This window comes from Caretta caretta, chromosome 1 (genome assembly GCF_965140235.1).
Source record: "Caretta caretta isolate rCarCar2 chromosome 1, rCarCar1.hap1, whole genome shotgun sequence".
Taxonomy (NCBI): Eukaryota; Metazoa; Chordata; order Testudines; family Cheloniidae; genus Caretta; species Caretta caretta.
The window spans coordinates 32891788-32914881 of NC_134206.1; the positions used below are offsets into that span (position 1 = coordinate 32891788).

At 40.7% G+C, this 23094-nt stretch overlaps 1 protein-coding gene across 1 annotated transcript in view; it reads right to left on the bottom strand.

The window, feature by feature from the left end:
* The window catches only part of TRPC6 (transient receptor potential cation channel subfamily C member 6), a 175924-nt gene that overhangs the window by 62838 nt on the left and 89992 nt on the right, over positions 1-23094 (bottom strand). The window lies entirely within an intron of this gene.

Here is a 23094-nt window from a genome sequence, read left to right on the forward strand (position 1 = left end):
AAACTGAACCAAATTTTGCTCTCAGTTACACCAGTGTAAATCTGGAGTAACTACTATAAAGACAGTGTAATTACTCCAACTTGGGAACCATGGTCTTTCTTTCCAGTACTTTCCATTATTTGTTTTAATTCTACAGATAACAGGCAAACATCTAACATTTTACAGGACTGAGACTCATCATTCCTTGTCCCACATTTGTCTCATGTATGAATGGCTGGTCCAGGCAAAGTAGGTAAAATCAAAATAATTTGCACACCCTGAGACCTCACATCCCTGGTTAAATGGATTGCAGCCCACCTGTAGACTAGGAGTGGTGATTCAGAAGCCAGAGGAGGCACATGAGGAGTGATGGTGGACCCCTGTCAGCACAACTGACAACTTGTGTATGTGGAAATGCTTGAGATTAACACCCTAAACAGGGCTAGGGCGCAAAGGCCCCATGTTAATATGTGTATAGTATATTGCTTCAATTCAGTGCTGATTGACTTCATCTGCTCTCATTCCTTCAGTTACTACTACATGAATAATTCCCTAATCTCTTTGCTCTGATTTCTTCCCCTCCATTCACTCTTGCTTTGAGTTCTGCTGATTCAAAACACTAAATAAGAGCTTAGTATTTATTATTATTTTTATTATCTGCAGCTGTTTCTCTGACATCTAGTCTGGAATGTCCAGTTGCCAATTCAACCTGAACCTGGTAGAAACTGAACATGTAATCTCCTGCTCCATTAAACCTTGCCAATTCCTTCCTTCACCATCCTCTCAATTATTCTGGCTTGCAGTCTTGATGTCTGCCATGAAATCTTGTCACCTTTTCCTTTTTAACTGCTCTAAAATCTGTACCTTTTCTTCTATTTCCACTGTTAAAACCTTAGTCCACTGCTTGGCACTCGCTCTTGTCTTGACTGCTGAAACGTGAAGTGAAACATTTTGAAAACTTGGGGTTGGCTATACTGCATTTGTTGAGAACAACTCTATTTTTGCAGTGATTTCTTGGTACAAAATATATCCAATTTTCATTAACAAGAAAAGAGAATAATAGGTAATCTGGAAAAACTAAGCTTTTAACCCCCTGCAGAAAATCATTTTCAAATTGATTTGGCCTTCTAGAATTACATCGCTAGTATCCAACATCCACTACAATTTTGTGCTTTTTTCTTTTCTTTTTTTCTCCAGTTGTAGCTCGATGGCACTCTACTGGCTTTTAAAAAAAATATTTTATTCCTTTCTTACACATTTTCATAAAATACTGCAGATTGCAACAAAGCAATATATACAGTATTCCTGAGATATTGCTTACTCATGAACATAAACTCAGATGTTAAACAAGACATGGCAAATATAAATCTCACCTCTTAAACTAGAAATGAAAACATCATCACAAAAGCGGAGGGAAAAGACTCAGACCATTTATATAGCTATGGTTCCTATAAAGCTTCTCTATCGACCAATCTTGTCCAGAAGAAGAAATTTCTTCCAGCATTGTTTTTCTTCCAACATGCCCATGTCCCCAGTCTATAGATAGAACAGTTTTCCAAAACATAGCTGCAGAGTGGTGTAATGTACTTGTAGCTAATAATATGTTATGACTAGAGACCACGACACTGGCCATTACCCAAAAAATACAAAGAAAGGGGTCCGATTATAAGATTATTGATGACATTTAGGGCTATGAATATGTGCTCAAACAAGGGAAAAAGAGAGTTAGAATTCCCCATGGCTCTATGTGGGCAACATGGACAATAGATTCAGGCACAATGGAGAAAACAGAGTTACTCATCTTAGTGTTAAATAAAAGGTTAACCTCAATTGCGAGTTGAAAATTTGTTTGACAGAAAATGGCTTTTTTATCTAAATGGAAACTTTTGTGAGAATCATCCATTTTTAACTAATTTTTTTCAGGTTTTCAAATTCTCCCCCCACCCAACTTGACAATGAAAATGTTGTGGGTTTGATGCCATTTTTTTCATTTCTTCAACAATCCCCCCCCCCCCCCCCAACAGACACACACAGAATCAAAGAAAAAAATCAGTGAAAACAATTTATTGTTTTTGTTGGTTTTTTTCAAGGGAAAAAAATTCTCACCCAGGAAAAGACAGAAGTTTGAGAAATCATAGCATCAGGAAGAAGTTACAGTATTTGGCAAGAACATACATATTGGTGGAGAAGGAAGAGAGGAAGCAATGGAAATAAGAATAATAATAAGAAAAACAAAAATAACATTTGACTTCTGTAGCACCTGAGACTGTGAGCCTAAGGGAATGAAGGACTGTGTGGGGTTGGCAACTGCAGTAGAGAATGTTGAAATGGAGCAAGGAGAGAGATGAAAGGTTTAATTTTAGAAATGCTATGTGCAGCAGCACATCGAAGGAGACCTCTGAGAAACAACTGTAGGTCAGGTGTGCAAGCCTGAGCAAAAGGGGTGAGGGGTCAAGAGTAGAGAGGTAGAACTGTGAATGATGCAGATATGAGTGGTAACTGAAACCATAAGAATGGATGAGATTGCCTTGAGAGAGAACAGAGACACAAGGGGCAAAGGTTGAGAGGATTTAGATACCAAGGGACAACAGAGAGAGGAACCACTTAAAATGATGAAAAAGGTAAAAGAAGCCAGGAGAGCAAGGTGTAAGATGAAACTCGAAGGTATGCCTTAGATTTGCTTGGTGTATTTTAGTGACCTTGGAAGCAACAGGAGCAGAGAATGCCAAAGAGATGGTTGGGAAGGAGAAAATCTAGACAGAGGGAATTGACGGCAAATTTCAGAATTTTAAGAGACAAAAGGGGAGGAGGCAGATACTTTGGTAGTTGAAAAGATTTTTTTTTTCAGGATAAGGAACACAAAAGCATACTTGTAAGGCTGGAAAGAAAGAGCCGGAGTGGGAGAAAGATAGGCTAAAGATAAGGAAGAGCAAAGAGATGTAAAAGAGGACAGCTGAGGAGGGCTTTGGCTCTATCTGCCCCTTGGCTCCTATTCTCCCTTTCCCTCCAGCCCCATTCCCCACCTTGCTGCATTCTTCCACCTCCACACTGCCCCTCCCCTAGCAGCAAGAGCACTGAGAGCACAAGAGACAGTCTCCCTGCTTGCAGTTCCTGTCCCCAGCAATACAGCCACCACTGCTAATGGCTCAGCTCCTGCAACTCCAGGGAAGGAGGGTGTGTGGAAACTCAGGTGGAATATTTGAAGAATTTAGCTGCCACACTCTAACATAACTCTACTGAGCATGTGCAAACTGAGATTTTTCAGAGATTTATACCTTGACCAAATTTGAGTAAATTTACAAGGTAACAGCAAAAGGCACATCCTTGACTCCAGGGCATTCCACTGCAAAATGTCAAGTCCCTATTCCAAAGGATGGAAACATTAGCGATTTGGTTGTAAGAATATTTTTAAACATCTAAAAACTAACCCATTTTTCCTTAAACTAATTCTCAAAAATGGCTGATCCCATTTAGCTTAAATTTTCAAAAAAAACCAAAACAAAACAATTCAGCCTGAGGCAGACACCTGGCATAGAAGATTTCAGCTCAAACAGTTAAACTTTGGCAAATGTAAAAGTAAATGAAAACAGGTTCTTATCATGGAAAGTTTGGGCAAACTTTAACTACAGATGGCACTACCAGATCTGCCAATAATAAAATCATTGTTAATAATTTGGTTAAATGGGCAATGACAGGGGTAGGGCAAGACAGTAGTTAGGATTACTCAGATTTAGATGAAGGAGATAGTAAGACTAAGGAGGAGGAAAATTCCAGTCATCGAGTTTCAATTTCATTTGCAAATGTATTCTCTGAAACTGTGAGTTTATGAACACATAATTGATTAAGTAATATTTTATTCTTGTAAAGTCATAGAATTATAGACATGTAAGGTGGGAAAGGACCTCAAGAGATCATCAAGTTTAGCCCCCAATGAAGAGACTGGACCAAGTAAACCTACACCATCCCTGACAGGTGTTTGTCCAACCTGCTGTTAAAAACCTCCAATGATGAGGATTCCACAGCCTCCCTTAGAAGCTTATTCCAATACTTAACTATCCTTACAGTTAGAACATTGCTTCTAGTTTCTAACTTAAATATCCCTTACTGCAGATTACTTCTTGTCCTACCTTCAGTGGACCTGGAGAACAAATGATCACCATCTTCTTTATAACAGACCGTAACATATTTGAAGATTTATCAGGTTCCTCCCCTGTCTTCTTTTCTCAAGGCTAAATATGTCCAGTTTTGTTACCCTTTCATCATGAGTCAGGTTTTCTAAAGCTTTTATCACTTTTGTTGCTTTCCTCTGGACTCTCCAATTTTTCAATATATTTCTTAAAGTCTGGCACCCAGAACTGGGCACAACACTCCTGCTGAGGCCTCAACAATGCCAACTGGAGAGGGACAATCACATTCTGGGTCTTACTGTAGCGAGACAACACTTCACTGGTGCGGTGCCTCCCGCTGGTTGTCTCGAGAATTAGCTCTTTCCAGCCCAGAGCACCCTCTGCAGGCCGGTGTCTTGCCTGCCACTGGCTCCCATGTCCCTCCTGGACCCCTATGCCCCTTTACCTCAGGGTTCTGCCCCAGCTGTACCCCCACGCTCTGGGTCTCCCCTCCCAGGGGACCCCCCAACCCTCTAAACCCCCCGTGCCTCAGTGGCTACTGCCAGTCATCACCTAGCCCCCGCTCACTGGGGCAAACTGCAGTGTAATGGCCACTCATCATTGGCAAGGGGATAGGACCTGCTGCCTTTCCCTATTCCCAGGCTGCCCTGCTGCAGCGCCAGTACCTTTCTGGGCCTTTACCAAGGCCTGCATCCTGGGGTTTTACCAGGCTGGAGCTCCCCAGCTCCCTTTGCCCTTCCCCAGTACTGCTCCGCTTAAGGTACCTCGCTCTCAGGCAGCTAGCCCTTCCCACTCCAGGGCTAGAGTGAGACTTCTCCAGTTTCTGGCCCATAGCCCTCTTATAAGGGCCAGCTGTGGTCTGATTGCGGTGTGGCCCCAGCTGTGGCTGCTTTCCCCAATCAGCCTAGCTGTTCCCAGCCACAGCCCTCTCCAGGGCTGCTTTTACCCCTTTTCTGCAGGAGTGGGGCAGCCACCCCATTACACTTACATACAAAACTTATGTTTAAACACCCCAGAATCATAATACAGTTGAATCGCATCATGCGTGCAGTTAACTTATGCGAATTCAACAATACGCACTCGGCAAAAAAAAAAGAAAAGCAACAAGATAAATAGCATGAGTGATTCCGCCCACCATTCCGCTCAATGAGCGAATACCCTGGAGTGAGCGTGAGATGGGAGACATGAATCTGCTGTTCCCTCAGCCGGTCTCAATTCCCGCGTGCCTCTCATAGCGTGAGCATCTTGCCATGCTGAGTGTGATTCTAGTGTTTAAAGATATGTATTTTTCATACAACATGGCCCCTAAACACAAACCAACTACTTCATCTGGTGCTCAACCGAAGAAACAGCGATCTGTTCCAACGCTGTAGGAAAAACTGGCTGTGTTGGACTTATTGAGAGACAGCATGTTGGTCTCCAACGTGGAGAGTAAATATGGACGCAACCGCAACGAATCTTGTATCCGTGCCATCAAGATTCGAGAAAGAGAAATTCATCAAGCTGTGGCATCAAGTACTCCAATAACTGCTAATGTGATGAGCCAGGTGTGTGATAAGACTTTAGTGAAGACTAAAAAGGCATTAAACTTATGTCTGGAAGACATGAACCGTAAACGTGTGCCTATCGATGGCAACACGTTGCAAGAAAAGGCTCTTAGCCTCTACAAGCTGTTCAAACCTCCTGCTGAAGAGGGACAGCCTTCTGATGAGAAGGAATTCAAAGCCAGCCAAGGTTGGCTTAACAGTTTTAGGAACCGCTTCAACCTCAAAAACGTGCAGACTACTGGTGAAGCTGCATCTGCCAATGAAGAGGCAGCAAAAGCCTACCCCGAACAATTAAAGAAAATCATAGAAGAAAAGGGCTATCTTCCGGAACAAGTTTTTAATGCTGACGAGACTGGGCTCTTATGGAAAAAAATGCCCAACCACACTTACATTTCTAAATCAGAAAGACAAAACATCTAAAGACCGTGTAACTGTGTTGTTTTGTAGCAATGGGGCTGGGCATTTAATAAAGCCAGACTTGCTCTACAGGACTGCAAATCCCTGTGCCCTTAAAGGCAAGAACAAAAATCTCCTGCCTGTGTTCTGGCAATCAGATAAAAAAGCTTGGGTGATGGCAGCATTATTTCTGGATTGGTTCCACAAGTGTTTCATTCCGGAGGTCAAGTGGTACCTCGAAGAGAAAGGACTTGACTTTAAGGAGTTGCTGATAGTAGACAATGCTCATAGCCACCCTGAGGCCCTCCGGTTTGCGCATAACGATGTTGAAGTCATCTTTCTCCCCCCCCAAAATCACCTCCATCCGCCAACCTCTCAACCAAGGCATGATTTGCTGTTTCAAGGCCACGTACATGAGGCTTACATTCTCACGGATACGTAGCGCTATGGATGCTGACCCCAATCTTTATGTGATGGAGTGCTGGAAGTCCTTCAACATCGCCGATTGTATCACTTATATTAAACAGGCAATGGATGCAATCAAGCCCGAAACAGTCAATGCATGTTGGTGAATCCTATGGAAAGAATGTGTGAATGATTTTAAGGGTTTCCCGACCATTGACAAAGAAGTGAAACACATTGTTCAGGTGGCCAGGCAAGTGGGTAGCGATGGCTTTGTCAACATCCTTGAGGAAGAAATTGAAGAATTAATTGAGAGCCATAGAGAAACACTGACTAACGAAGAATTAGAGGAACTGATAAAATCGTCTACAGAAGATGAAGATGACGACGATGAACAGGAAGAACCAGCAAGTTGGAATCTTCATAAATTTGCTGAAGTGTTCCAAGCAGCGAAACACTGGAATGATTTAATTTCTGAATACGATCCCTCTATGGAACGAAGCCTCAAAATCACACGTAGTATTATGGATGATTTGAGACCATATCAAGAAATGTTTGAGCAACTCAAGAGACAACAGTGATAGTTGCCGATCACAATGTTTTTCAAGGTAAAACAACCAGCAGCAGATGAGCCTGCGCAATCAACTTCTCAAGCTGAACCAGAGCCAACCACTTCGTCTAACTTGCTCTCCGTCACCTCCGTCTCCTGGATCGACATCAAGCCCTGATGACCCCCCAATAGTGTTGTCAGGGGAAGAGGAAGACTAATCATCGGAGTGTGAACAGGGCCAATCTCTCTCTCTCTCTCTCTCTCTCTCTCTTTTATGTAATTACAAATACAGTACTGTAAAATTATATTTTGCATATGTATTCTTTATTATATACTTTACATTCTGCATACATTATACATTTATACATATTACTGTACAGGGTTGTATACATAAAACCAGGTAAAGTATACTGTACTTTATGGGCAATTTAATGGATTTTCAAGGGTAATTTTGACTATACACGATTTTCGCCTTACGCGCTGACTTTAGAATCTAACCGCCGCATAAGATGCGACTCCACTGTAGCCTTTTTTGCAATGGCATAATATTGTTGACTCATATTCAATTTGTGATCCGCTACATCCCACTGATCCTTTTTAGCAGTATTACCACCAAGGTAATTGATTGTGAGGACAATCAATGGGACACAATCATTCTGGGGTACAAAATATATTGGAAGGACAGAACAGGTCGTGCGGGGGGAGGAAAGGGGGGAGTGGCACGATATGTGAAAGAAAATGTAGAATCAAATGAAATAAAAATCTTAAATGAATCCACATGTTCCAGAATCTCTATGGATAGTAATTCCATGCTCTAATAACAATATAACAGTAGGGATCTATTATCGACCACCTGAGCTGGACAATGATAGTGACGATGAAATGCTAAGGGCGATTAGAGAGGCTATCAAAATCAAAAACTCAAAAGCTCAATAATAGTGGGGGATTTCAATTCTCCCCATATTGACTGGGTACTTGTCACCTCAGAATAAAATGCAGAGACAACATTTCTCAATACTTTAAATGCCTGCTTCTTGGAGCAGCTGGTACAGGAACACACAAGGGGAGAGGCAACTCTCGATCTAGTCCTGAGTGGAGCACAGGATCTGGTCCAACAGGTAACTATAACAGGACCGCTTGGAAATAGTGACCATAATATAATAACATTTAATATTCTTGTGGTGGGAAGAACACCTCAACAGCCCAACACTGTGGCATTTAATTTCAGAAAGGGGAACTATGCAAAAATGAGGTTAGTTAAACAGAAATTAAAAGGTACAGTGACTAGAGTGAAATCCCTGCAAGCTGCATGGACACTTTTCAAAGACACCATAATAGAGGATCAACTTAAATGTATGCCCCAAATTAAAAAACACAGTAAAAGAACTAGAAAAGAGCCACCATGTAAAAGAATCAGTGAGAGATAAAAAGGCATCTTTTAAAAAGCGGAAGTCAGATCCTAGTGAGGTAAATAGAAAGGAGCATAAACACTGCCAAATTAAATGTAAAAATGTAACAAGAAAAGCCAAAAAGGAGTTTGAAGAACAGCTAGCCAAAAACTCAAAATGTTTTTTAAGTACATCAGAAGCAGGAAGCCTGCTAAACAACCAGTGGGGCCCCTGGAGGATTGAGATACAAAAGGAGCACTTAAAGATGATAAGTCATTGCAGAGAAACTAAATGAATTCTTTGCTTCAGTCTTCCTGGCTGAGGATGTTAGGGAGATTCCCAAACCTGAGCCATCTTTTGTAGGTGACAAATCTGAGGAATTGTCACAGATTGAAGTGTCACCCGAGGAGATTTTGGAATTAATTGAGAAACTTAACAGTAACAAGTCACTGGGACCAGATGACATTCACTCAAATGTGAAATTTTGGAACTATTAACTATGGTTTCAGAGGAACAGCCGTGTTAGTCTGTATTCGCAAAAAGAAAAGGAGTACTTGTGGCACCTTAGAGACTAACCAATGAAGTGAGCTGTAGCTCACGAAAGCTCATGCTCAAATAAATTGGTTAGTCTCTAAGGTGCCACAAGTACTCCTTTTCTTTTAACTATGGTTTGTAACCTGTCCTTTAAATCAGCTACTGTACCCAATGACTGGAAGATAGCTAATGTAAATGCCAATATTTAAGAAGAGCAATTACAGACTGGTAAGTCTGACATCAGTACCGGGCAAATTAGTTGAAACAATAGTAAAGAATAAAATTGTCAGACACATAGAAGAACATAAATTGTTGCGCAAAAGTCAACATGGTTTCTCAATAGGGAGATCATGTCTTACTAATCTATTAGAGTTCTTTGAGGGGGTCAACAAAGATGTGGACAAGGGGAATCCAATGGACAGAGTGTAATTAGATTTCCAGAAAGCCTTTGACAAAGTCCCTCACCAAAGGCTCTTACATAAATTAAGTTGTCATGGGATAAAAGGGAAGATCCTTTCATGGATTGAGAACTGGTTAAAACACAGGGAACAACAGGTAGGAATAAATGGTAAATTTTCAGAATGGAGGGGGGTAACTAGTGGTGTTCCCGAAGGGTCAGTCCTAGGACCAATCCTATTCAACTTATTTGTAAATGATCTGGAGAAAGAGGTAAACAGTGAGGTGGCAAAGTTTTCAGAAGATACTAAACTGCTCAAGATATTTAAGACCAAAGCAGACTGTGAAGAACTCACAAAACTAAGTGATTGGGCAACAAAATGGCAAATGAAATTTTATGTGGATAAACATAAAGTAATGCACATTGGAAAAAATAACCCCAACTACACATACGATATGATGGGGGCTAATTTAGCTACAGCTAATCAGGAGAAAGATCTTGGAGTCATCATGGACAGTTCTCTGAAGACATCCACGCAGTGTGCAGCGGCAGTCAAAAAAGCAAATGGGATGTTAGGAATCATTAAAAAAGGGATAAAGAATAAGATGGAGAATATCTTATTGCCCTTATATAAATCCATGGTAGGCCCAAATACTGCGTACAGATGTGGTCCCCTCATCTCAAAAAAGATATATTGGCATTAGAAAAGGTTCAGAAAAGGGCAACTAAAACGATTAGGGGTTTGGAACAGGTCCCATATGAGGAAAGATTAAAGAGGCTAGGACTTTTCACCTTGGAAAAGAGGAGACTGAGGGGGGATATGATAGATGTGTATAAAATCATGAGTGGTGTGGAGAAAGTGAATAAGGAAAAGTTATTTACTTGTTCCCATAATATAAGAACTAGGGGCCACCAAATGAAATTAATGGGTACCAGGTTTAAAACAAACAAAAGGAAGTTGTTCTTCACTCAGCGCACAATCAACCCGTGGAACTCCTTGCCTGAGGAGATTGTGAAGGCCAGGACTATAACAGGGTTTAAAAGAGAACTGGATAAATTCATGGAGGTTAAGTCCATTAATGGCTATTAGCCAGGATGGGCAAGGAATAGTGTCCCTAGCCTCTGTTTGTCAGAGGATGGAGATGGATGGCAGGAGAGAGATCACTTGATCATTACCTGTTAGGTTCACTCCCTCTGGTGCACCTGGCATTGGCCACTGTTGGTAGACAGGATACTGGGCTGGATGGACCTTTGGTCTGACTCAGTATGGCCAATCTTATGTTCTTAAGCCAGTTATCCTTTAGTCATTATTATCGACAGAACTGTGATAGATATAAAAATACCCTGTAATATCCTAGATAACCCTTATTGAATTAAAACAACAAGAAGTCTGGTGGCACCTTAAAGACTAACAGATTTATTGGGGCATAAACTTTCATGGGTAAAACACCACTTCTTCAGTGGTGTTGCATATGAAGAAGTGGTGTTTTACACACGAAAGCTTATTCCCAAATAAAACTGTTAGTCTTTAAGGTGCCACCAGACTCCTTGTTGTTTTTGTGGTTACAGACTAACACGGCTACCCCTGATACTTATTGAATGAAGTTAAAACTTATTGAATTAAGTTTAAATATTTTAAGAGTTTATTGTATTAAAAATGCAAATGTGTATGTACTATTGAGGGATTGTATTTATTTCTATGGGGGACGGGGACCACAGCCCTCCAGGAATTAAGAATAGTGGCAGGTGGTTAGGTAAATTCACTCAGGTTGTAACACCTCCAGAGAGCTATTACCAGCTGGAGAGAGGTTTGTATTTACTAGTTCAAACTGGATTCTCCAAGGAGCTATAGTTTAAATTAACTGTAGTTAAATAGATTGAGTTAAAACTGAATCAGGGTCTTCTTTCTGATCCAGCAAATGGACAGGACCTCTGGTCCAAGGGGACTTGAATCTTTGGAAGGGGTTGGAAGGTCTTTGGCCCACAGATGTTCCATAAGGTTTGAGAGCTAGTTCTGGATAAAAGCTGTTATGAACTGGTGACCACAGGAAAAACCCCTATATTGGGGGTTTGAAGGAATTAGCACCAACCAGAACTCTTGCTGGAGTTGTGGGATTATCTCTGTTAAGTTTATTAGTATATGCATAGGTTCTTTTATTGTTTTTAATGTTTTCTCTGTAATGCTTTCGCCTTAAGAATAAATGTGCTTGCTTAGAAAGTGCTGTGTGGCAACTTAACTGTGGCAATTACATTGTGTACCGTCTCTGAGGAAAGAAGCAAAGCCGGCCTTCCTAGCAGTCTGTCTTTTGCTGGGGAGGTCACAGTATAGTCAGGAAAGTTTTCAGCTTGTAAATACCCTGGTTAGAAGGGAGAGAAATGCAGGTCTCTGGCCAAGAGAGGCGATGGCTGAGGACTCTGGAGCCTAGAATAGGTGCCCTTGCTTTACCACAGACAGGAAATATATGTGCAGTAGCCCTGCACTGTGAAACATTTTATTATGTAGGCCTGCATGCACTATTTTACTGAAGTGTGTGATTGTACAAATTTAAAATAATTAAATAGAGAAGATTTGAAAATGTTGTCTGGATGAAAAGATGTACCTGATACTGTGTGTCTTTTCAGGTTCCCAAACACATGATCAACAGTGATATTTACTTTGTGCAATTAAAGACATTCTTTAAAAGATGTGCCTGCTGTGAAAGTGAAGATGTTTCTGTCATCCTTTGCCTACTTATTTTTCTACATAATATCCAAACCAATTGCCTTTTATGGCTCCAGAATAAACAATTGCATCTTCACCTCTTCATCAAGTTCCTTACTAAGGTTTTTTTCTCCTAAACTAAATCTTTACTGACCATTGAAAAAAATTATATTTATCACTGCTAGTGAGACAGATTAATTTTTTTCATGGTTCATACGAAGAATTAAATAAAGAGCCAAGGGTGAAATTAGTCCTGTTATGAAAGGCTTTGGTCAATCCTCCGTGGCTTAAGCCCCACAGTTCTACTGCCAAAGGAAGGACATAGATGTAACAGACACATTTTGAAAGAATATTTTCAACCAACTGTACCCATGTCCCTGTGAATATTCTTGTCCAAAATTAATTTAGTGATGCTTTGTTCGGGGAGCAAGTGAAAAATGTCTTCTCTTCCTTTATTTGTAAATATTGCCACTTTGCACACTCTAGTAGGATCCAGTGTCCTTGAATCTAAATACTTTTTAATGCTCAGAGAAAATCAAACTTTTTATAATTAATGGAGTTAGAGTTGTAATGTAATCCTAATGGTGTATTATACATCTTGTACACATGTCTCATGAACTTACTTGGATGTGATCTGTGGTTTTAGAGTTTGAGATTGATGCAACTTCAGTTGCCTCTAAAGTGTAGTAATAAATCTTCATGTCAATCCAGGGAGAGAAAATGTATAAGCATATATATGAAAATATGAAAAATGACTATACTGTACTATTTGTAAGTCTATTTACAAGTGTAATGATATGCAAATTCATTAAATGATTAATTACCACCACATTTTAAGAGACATTTAGAGGAATAAATCTGTCTGCACTGGATTGCTGGATTGATGTAAAGAGAATCTTCCCTGTCCCCTTTCTTTTTGCTACAGCATTTCAAAACCATGAAAAAAATGTATAATTAAAAAAACAGGTAAAAGTTGACGAGACTGGGGCTGTGATGAAAATTTTGATGAGAAAAAAACAGATTTTGTTTATGAAATTATATTCTTTCTTCCAACTTATTTTCTCTCCTTCCTGTTTCTCCTTCCTTGAGTATAGTTCAGATATGCAAGCACAAGTTAAAAGCATTAAATGGGATGACTGTTTAAAAAAGTAGTAAGATTAGGAAATGCTTTTTGTTAAAAATAACATAGTTCCTGAAGGGTAATAGAGGAAAGAGGACATTTTCCATGGCAATTTTGAATACAAAAAATTGTTTTAAATATCTGTTTTTTATAGAAAATAATTCAGTTATCCTAAACGTTTTTGTGCTAACTAATCTGACATACTTTCAATGAATTTACATCTAAACATAATATTGCTCTGGCTGCATTTAATCGTTTTGCATTATGCTTTACAGCAGAATAAATGTTTCTATACAAGCCACTTGAAAAATGATTCCACTACAAAATGCCAAATAAATACACTTCTCAGTGTATATTATAGTTACAAGCAGCCCCAGCTGTGCCCTGCATCCTTTTGATTTCTTTCAGATGAAATAACCAACAATTTATTTCACCGACCTTAGTTTCCTACTTTTTTCACTGTTGGAGAAATAGTGCAGCTCTGATTCCACACAGTGAAACATGCTGGAGTAAAAAGAAGTGAAATCATCCATCCCCATTTGAAATGTCAACAATGCAATTTAGTTGCTAGGAGGAACAAATTGTGTGCTCTATTTTACACAGCCGAAGAATATATGTTGCTCTGCTTCCCTTTAATAAATGGTTTTGAATCAAATATAAGCATTGTGACAAAAGTTAACAAAAGGTTTAATATCCAGATTAAATGTATTTCTTTTTAGCGTTAATAAAATAATCATACTACTTTCAATTAAAATGTGTTAGCTATAGTAAGCTATAACATGGACTAACCCAGAGTAACACAAATTTAACCTCTGTAATATGATTTAATGAAATTAAAGTAAAAGTTCTATTATATTTTGGTCAGGTTCTTAAACACACTGTGGTATATGAACCCCTTCCAATAGCACATTATGGGACTGACCCTGCTCCAGTGAAGCCAACAGAGCTGTGACCATTTACACAATCAGAGTTTTAGAATTGACTTCAATGACAGCAGAGTGAAGCCCTGAGCGATGTGACCAGCATCTGTTATGTATGGATCTTAATCCATTTCTTACTTTTAGCAAAGGAAAGGTTTGGCAAGATAATCATTAAAACAAGCACATGCCTGCATCTCCCACTGCCATGAGTCTCTGAAATCCTCTGCTGAAATCCTTGCCTACCCCTTCCTCTCCTCTCACTTTGACTATTGTGAGCTCCTTAAACTCCAGGTTGTGTTCACTGCCTTCTAGCTAATACAAACTCTTCAGAAAATGCATTGGCTCAACAATCACTTCACACTCCAGTTCAAAATTGTCCTTGTTTTTGAAACTCTTCATTGTTTTGTCCCAACCAATGTCATGAACTAGCTTCTCTCTACTCCCTCTCCTCGCTCCCTCCACTTCTCTCTCACTGGCATACTCTCTGTCCTTCCACACCCAGTTGCTACTGATAGTGTGAGTACTCTCCACTCTGCACTGTCTGCCATCTGGAATGGCTGTCTGTATCTCTGCCTCCTCTATTCAATATAGGTTTTTATACCATGCTCATCAGCATAGTATCTGAGGGCCTTCTGGTAGAACATTAAGCAACATGACTAACATCTGTTCATGTGTTGTTTATTGTCTCATCCTCTTCCCAGAGAGAGAAGTGTATGCAGTGCAGTGTTTGGGTAGGTTTTTGTTTTTACATAAATATAACTCTTTATATTAGCCAAGGTAAGGTCAAAGAAATGTGCATTACACTTGGAGTGGAAACTGGTGAGGTTCATGATGGCCCTTCCCAAATCTCACCTTAATTACATCCCTCGCCTATCCTTCTTTTATGTTATTGTTCTCTTTTGATGTAAATGAAACTCCCATCAAACCTCTCAGATCTGTGCCCATTTACGCCACCAGAGAATGTGACCCTGAATTAAATGTTTTGACACAGTTTTATGGAAGAAGATACACATAACAAAGTTGTATTCTATGCATTGTTGTAAGGGCAACCATTCTTAATGAAATCAACAGGGGCACTGGAAACTTGTTGGGACCAAAGATTGTAACTAAACTACATATAAATTTAAATGTTTTTAAATTATATCATTCCCACAACCATTATATTTACTTATTCTTACAATTTGTACTTGGTAATTAAGTAAGTAAAATCCCTTTTTTCATATCTGAATATTGGTGACATCGTAGCAGAATTTTTGGATGCTTTCTAGAGCCATTGCTAGCTTTGCGCACTCAACAGCTGACCTTCAATTGACCTGTCACGTGCCATTTATCCATCTGATCACTGGTCAGCCCCTGCTATGATGGCCTGCCACCATTCCTTCCATAATATCTTTCTCAATGTTATTTTCATCTCTATGCCTGATGTGACTAAGAGACATAAGTTTGCACCTGTTGAGTTCCGACAGCAGGGTCTGTTTCTTTCCAACAATATTTCTAATATAAGCATTCATTTTCTTTGCAGTACAGGTGATACCCAAGAGTCTTCACCAACACCACATTTCAAAGTCTTTAATTTTCTTCTTGTCAGGAGTATTAATTTCCTACAATTTCACCAGTTGAACCTCCATACATATCGAGATGCCACATTTTTTCCAAACCTTTGTAAGGAAGGCCATGGCTGAGTGAGCCATTCCTACTCTTCTTTCAAATTTACTGAACAGCCTCCTTGGTTGAATATATATGATACCGGATAACTGAATTCATCTACTGCCTAACCTACAACTTGACTGTTAATTGTGATATCCATTTGCATCTTGATTTTGTTAATCATGTGTCAAGGTTCCTCCCCCACTCTGAACTCTAGGGTACAGATGTGGGGACCTGCATGAAAAACCTCCTAAGCTTATCTTTACCAGCTTAGGTCAAAACTTCCCCAAGGTACAAAATATTCCACCCGTTGTCCTTGGATTGGCCGCTACCACCACCAAACTAATACTGGTTACTGGGGAAGAGCTGTTTGGACGCGTCCTTCCCCCCAAAATACTTCCCAAAACCTTGCACCCCACTTCCTGGACAAGGTTTGGTAAAAAGCCTCACCAATTTGCCTAGGTGACTACAGACCCAGACCCTTGGATCTTAAGAACAATGAACAATCCTCCCAACACTTGCACCCCCCCTTTCCTGGGAAATGTTGGATAAAAAGCCTCACCAATTTGCATAGGTGACCACAGACCCAAACCCTTGGATCTGAGAACAATGAAAAAGCATTCAGTTTCTTACAAGAAGACTTTTAATAAAAATAGAAGTAAATAGAAATAAAGAAATCCCCCCTGTAAAATCAGGATGGTAGATATCTTACAGGGTAATTAGATTAAAAAACATAGAGAACCCCTCTAGGCAAAACCTTAAGTTACAAAAAAGATACACAGACAGAAATAGTTATTCTATTCAGCACAATTCTTTTCTCAGCCATTTAAAGAAATCATAATCTAACACATACCTAGCTAGATTACTTACTAAAAGTTCTAAGACTCCATTCCTGGTCTATCCCCGGCAGAAACCAGCATATAGACAGACACACAGACCCTTTGTTTCTCTCCCTCCTCCCAGCTTTTGAAAGTATCTTGTCTCCTCATTGGTCATTTTGGTCAGGTGCCAGCGAGGTTACCTTTAGCTTCTTAACCCTTTACAGGTGAGAGGAGCTTTCCCCTTGCCAGGAGGGATTTCAAAGAGGTTTACCCTTCCCTTTATTTATGACATCATGTCAATGTGCATCCATTTTGTTTTCACCTCATTGACAGACAGTCATAAACTGTTTTAACAGACTCCAACATCCGTTGCATTGCATCAGTGGTTGTAGCAGAGTGTCATGTCATCAGAGTATCTCAGGCTGGTAAAGAGGAAATCCAATCCAACAGAAATCTCAACTCCATCCACTTAGAATCTTCTAGGGCTTGTCTCATAATAAATTATACATACATGTTAAAAGGTTTGGGGACAGAATGCTTCCATGTCTCACACCCTGCCCAGTGCAAAACCACTCACTGTCACCTGTTGCTGTTCACACGATGGTCTATTGTTGATGATAGAGACTTGCAATGAGTTCGGTGAGATGCTTTGGAGTCCTTATGTCAGCCAATATACTCCAAGGCTGGTCACGACAGACAATATGGAAGGCTTTTGAATAGTCAGTGAAACATATAATCAGTTGGTGATTATATTCCCTGCATTTTTCAATGATGTGACAGATGATTGCGATTTGATCACGTGTGCCTCATCTTTCTCTGAAACCAGCTTGTTGTACTGGTAGTTCTGCTTCTATCATTCGCTTCATGTGATCCTATATTACGTGGAGCAGAACTTTGCTCATGTGCTGTATCAGGAAGATAATATGAATGTTACTGTTCTCTCTTATGTCTCCCTTCTTTGGTGAGGGCAGAACTATTCCCTTTGTCCAACATCTGGCCAATTTCTAGTCATCCATACATCACTGCAAATTTTCCATATGAGATCAATACCTCAATCACCAATCGCTTTTAACAATTGTGCTGGTACATTATCTATTCCTGGTGCTTTCGCAGGCTATATTTTCATATTGACATGCATCACTTCCTTTTGCAGGATTGATGGCTCTCTACTTGGTGGGTGAACAGAAATTATTATTATTTATTAGTACACTGAATCAGGATTGGACACCATTGTGCTAGGGGCTGAACAAATATGGGGCCTGATCCAAAGTCCAGTGAAGACAAGGGAAAGGATCCTATTGACTTCAGTGGATTTCGGATCAGTGCCATGGTCCCTGCCCCAGAGATAAGGTTAAGTTTAAGTCCACCAGTAAAAAAAAAAAAAACCCTGCAGTTGATCAAAAAGCTCTTCATTTCACTTTCCTACTTGAAGTTACACCAATTCACTGCTGTGCCACCAATGTGTACTCAGTGTGATTTACGAGAACAAAGAATAAACATTTCCAACAATGGGCACTTAAAATAAGTTTGTTTGCTCAGTGGTGCTTCCTCCTTCCTTGGTTGTGATTAGCCTAAAGGGATTTCCTTAAATGGGAAATCAAAAATATAGATTCTATCTGTGCTAGCTTTTCCTCTGGATGACAGAGTTTATCACAGACTGAGATTAAACAGTTTTGAGAGAATCCCTCATTAAAATATTGGCAGCACATACTGCTGTGGTGAGGTTCGGAGACTTCAGTGGATTTTCCCCTCCCCCATATACTTACTCTGTATGAAATAAATTCCCTATTTTACCAATTTGCCATAATTTACAGAAATTATAGTGTGAACTGGTTTTGTAATTAAATCTGGTACTTGAAGCAGAACAAAATAAACAGTGATTATTTCTACTTAATTATGTACCTGTAATAAATATTCACTTGGTAGGAAATGTTTACCTCAACATTATCTAGGGCCTTATTTTACAGTTTTTAAGCAGCCAGAAGTCCACGTGAGAGTCCGAGTCACAGGATCTGGCCATAATGCAACACACTGAAAACAAAGCATCTATACATTATCCTTGATCAGCAAACAAAACAGATCCACCCATGTCATAGCCTCTGCCAGAAAGACTATGTCAGTGGCAAGCCTTTGGTCTTAGATTAACTTGCATTTGTTTTACTTACAGTGAAGACTGGGGAACGAAAATAGAAGCACTATTAAATTTACAGTACCAATAATTACAATGTTCTTTCTTATCAAAAAATTCATGACCCACTGAATCTCATTAATTGATACCTAACAATATTAGACCTCAGGCTGACTCAGTGGTGTGATGGTGTGCAAATTCACTGCCAAACAGGAACTAAGTTCTAATTCTCCCAGGCTGCGGATCAGAGTTCTTTCACATTGCTAGAGTGTTTGGAGAGCCCAAAGGCTGCTGGTTATGGAAAGTAAGAATAACCAGGCCACCAAAAATCTATGGGCAAGTTATTTCCCACTCATGAAACACTTGTCAGAATTGTCTTTGAACAAAGTGCTTCTGAAAACAGCGCATATAAACTAGTTTAGTGAGTACATTAGACTAAATAGAATGTGTCCACAGATTTGTTCATGTTGGTACAGGGCTCTGAAGAAGTCAAGCTGTATGCACAGTATTATTTTTGCACTATAGTAAATGCTGGAACAAGCTTTTTCATTCCATATTGCAAAATGTGCCCATCACAGCTTCTAAATGTAAATGTAAAAAGATATATAAACCCCACAAAATTACACATAACTAACTGATGTAACATCAGTTCAAAAGAACCCTCCTACCCTCAACCACCTCCTTATGCAAGTGACCAGATGAGCCTTGAAATTTATTATTGATTCATTTTTTGTGAACACAAACTAGAACAATCATAATGGCTTATTACAAAGAGTTGGCAAGATCATAACTGGAATATTATGCATGATTTTGGATGCCTTTATTACAGGAGAGAGTTTAAAGAATCAGAAATGGTACAGGAGAGCACAGCTTGAATTACACAGTCTCCAATGTTATGACTTGGAGGGAGAGATTAGGAAAGTAGATTTGGGGTTTTCCATTGGAGTCCTTTAGAAAAGAGGAGATTAGTGTCCAGAATCAGCAGATTATTTGAGTACATGTATAGTACTATTGTCTTCAATGGGGCTACTCACATGTTTAAAGATGGCACATGCTTAACTACCTTGCCTAATCAAGGTTTAAGGGATTACCTGACTGAAGCATATAGAATTCTGAGGAATATGGTGAAGGTGGAGGTCATAAAGCTATTTAAGAGGGGGAAAGATTCAACAAAAAGCAGGGAGAATGTAAAGTAAAAAAAGGTCCAGACATGAGCGCACATACACATGCACACACACACACATGCTGGCATGTGCGCGCGTACATACACACACACAAAGTTTAGAAGAAAGGTACTTTTATAGGATAGGGTTGGGCAAGGTTCCAAACATTCCACTGAAGTCCTGAGCATCCTCAATTCCCACCAAAGTTAGGATGAGTGATGGGTGCTCAACACTTCAGAGGACCTTGAAGGACTGAGCCCAGACAGAGCAAAAATAAGTTTGAGAAAAGTGCATGAGGCAGTGAGAGTAGCTGCAACCTTGAACAGATTCAAAGGCTATCTCTACACTTACTCTGGCATGTAGAGTACAGGTATTAAACGTGTAGCTAAGCACCACAGTGAAAGGCAGGCTGCCTCTACACTTGCCACTGTGGTGTGTAGCTACACATCACAGTCAAAGGCTATGGGAGCAGAAAGGCAGTGTGGAAAGACTCTGGCAACTCCCTGCAGCTGGAGCCTTTCACTGCAGCAAGGAAAGGCTCTGGAAGTGAGAAGGCAGTAAGATATACTGCTAAAAATAGCAGTGTAAATGATGGAGATACTGCTTGGGTGTATAAAGAGTTCAGGGGGGGTTGTCAGGTATGTAAGACACTCTACTCACCTAAACCATGTCTCACATCGACACGATTGATACCCACGCTAGCTGGTGTGCAACATCTGTACTCTACACACTGGCACAAGTGTAGACATTGCCAAAGACGCATGAGCCAAGGATTATGTGAAAGAAGATATTAGAAGATACAAATACTAGCCAGATATGGTTAGCTAGAAAAGTTGTGTTGCCACCATGCATGCCATACAATAATTTTACTTTAAAAAAGAGTGATTAATATATGATATCCATTCAAGTGAACTCATTATGCTTTCGGTGAAAGCAGAACTAATGTATGGCAATGTACTTATTTAACGTTACGATATTACCATTTCAGTTTAGTATGCAGTAGCCTGGTTATGCAGCTAAACTTGTTATGGAACTAAAATCCTCCCGTGTCTGGGCGTGCCAAATCCATATAATATTCTTGAGTGATAATGTTTGCATTTGGACCATTAGCAACCAGATTTATGTTAAAATGCACATCTCTAGCTATTTCTCTGGTGGCTCCACATCCGAGGAATCTTCTGGGGATTAATGTTTCCACTGAAAGTCTGGGATAACTTTTTTGCCTGAGTCAACCTTCATTTCAGCTGTTGTCAGGATGGAAGAATCCAATTTAATAATGTGCTGTGCTAAAAACACCCCATTTGGGCCAAGTCGTCCTCCTTCTTTAGGGAATCTGTTATTCCCAATGCAGAGGCAATGCACATCTGGCACCAAACACTATTTGGAGTGTGAAATGATCCTGTGCATCCCTCTTTACATGTGTCAGCCTCAGGAGCTTTTTAGCAAAGTCTCTCAGCTAATAACAATCTCAGAGTTGGATCCAAAATTCCCCATATAACTTCATCTGATATGATTTGTTATGGTCTAAATTTTTATCTAAATTGTATATTGTACTAAAGGAGCTCTGGTAAAGTCAGTTAGGCCTGATGTTTGACCTGCCTTCAAATATTTATAATCTGAGAAGGAAATGTCAGCCAGCTTTTAAGTATGTGAAAAATATATAAACACAGAGGGCCAAATTATGATGCCATCTTTATGAGTATGCTTGAGGGAGGGAGAGCCCATTCACTTAGGGTATGTCTACACTACGAAATTAGGTCAAATTTATAGAAGTTGGTTTTTTAGAAATCGGTTTTATATATTCGAGTGTGTGTGTCCCCACAGAAAATGCTCTAAGTGCATTAAGTGCATTAACTCGGCGGAGTGCTTCCACAGTACCAAGGCTAGAGTCGACTTCCGGAGCGTTGCACTGTGGGTAGCTATCCCACAGTTCCCGCAGTCTCCGCTGCCCATTGGAATTCTGGGTTGAGATCCCAATGCCTCATGGGGCTAAAACATTGTCGCGGGTGGTTCTGGGTACATATCGTCAGGCCCCCGTTCCCTCCCTCCCTCCGTGAAAGCAAGGGCAGACAATCGTTTCGCGCCTTTTTTCCTGAGTTACCTGTGCAGACGTCATACCACGGCAAGCATGGAGCCCGCTCAGCTCACTGTCACCGTATGTCTCCTGGGTGCTGGTAGACGCGGTACTGCATTGCTACACAGTAGCAGCAACCCATTGCCTTGTGGCAGCAGACGGTGCAATAGGACTGGTAGCAATCATCGTCATGTCCGAGGTGCTCCTGGCCACGTCGGCCGGGATCGCCTGGGCAGACATGGGCGCAGGGACTAAATTTGGAGTGACTTGATCAAGTCATTCTCTTTAGTCCTGCAGTCAGTCCTATTGAACCATCTTATGGTGAGCAGGCAGGCGATACGGATTGCTAGCAGTCCTATTGCATCATCTTCTGCCGGGCAGGCAAGAGATGAGGATGGCTAGCAGTCCTATTGTACCATCTTCTGCCGAGAAGCCATGAGATATGGATGGCATGCAGTCCTTCTGCTGCCAGCCAAAGATGTGAAAGATAGATGGAGTGTATCAAAACAAGAAATACACCAGATTTGTTTTGTACTCATTTGCTTTCCCCCCTCCCCCGTCTAGGGGACTCATTCCTCTAGGTCACACTGCAGTCACTCACAGAGAAGGTGCAGCGAGGTAAATCTAGCCATGTATCAATCAGAGGCCAGACTAACCTCCTTGTTCCAATAAGAACAATAACTTTTATTGGAACCCTCCGTGAAGTCCTGCCTGAAATACTCCTTGATGTAAAGCCACCCCCTTTGTTGATTTTAGCTCCCTGAAGCCAACCCTGTAAGCCATGTCATCAGTCGCCCCTCCCTCCGTCAGAGCAACGGCAGACAATCGTTCCGCGCCTTTTTTCTGTGCGGACGCCATACCAAGGCAAGCATGGAGGCCGCTCAGCTCACTTTGGCAATTAGGAGCACATTAAACACCACACGCATTATCCAGCAGTATATGCAGCACCAGAACCTGGCAGAGCGATACCGGGCGAGGAGGTGACGTCAGCACGGTCACATGAGTGATCAGGACATGGACACAGATTTCTCTGAAAGCATGGGCCCTGCCAATGCATGCATCATGGTGCTAATGGGGCAGGTTCATGCTGTGGAACGCCGATTCTGGGCTCGGGAAACAAGCACAGACTGGTGGGACCGCATAGTGTTGCAGGTCTGGGACGATTCCCAGTGGCTGCGAAACTTTCGCATGCGTAAGGGC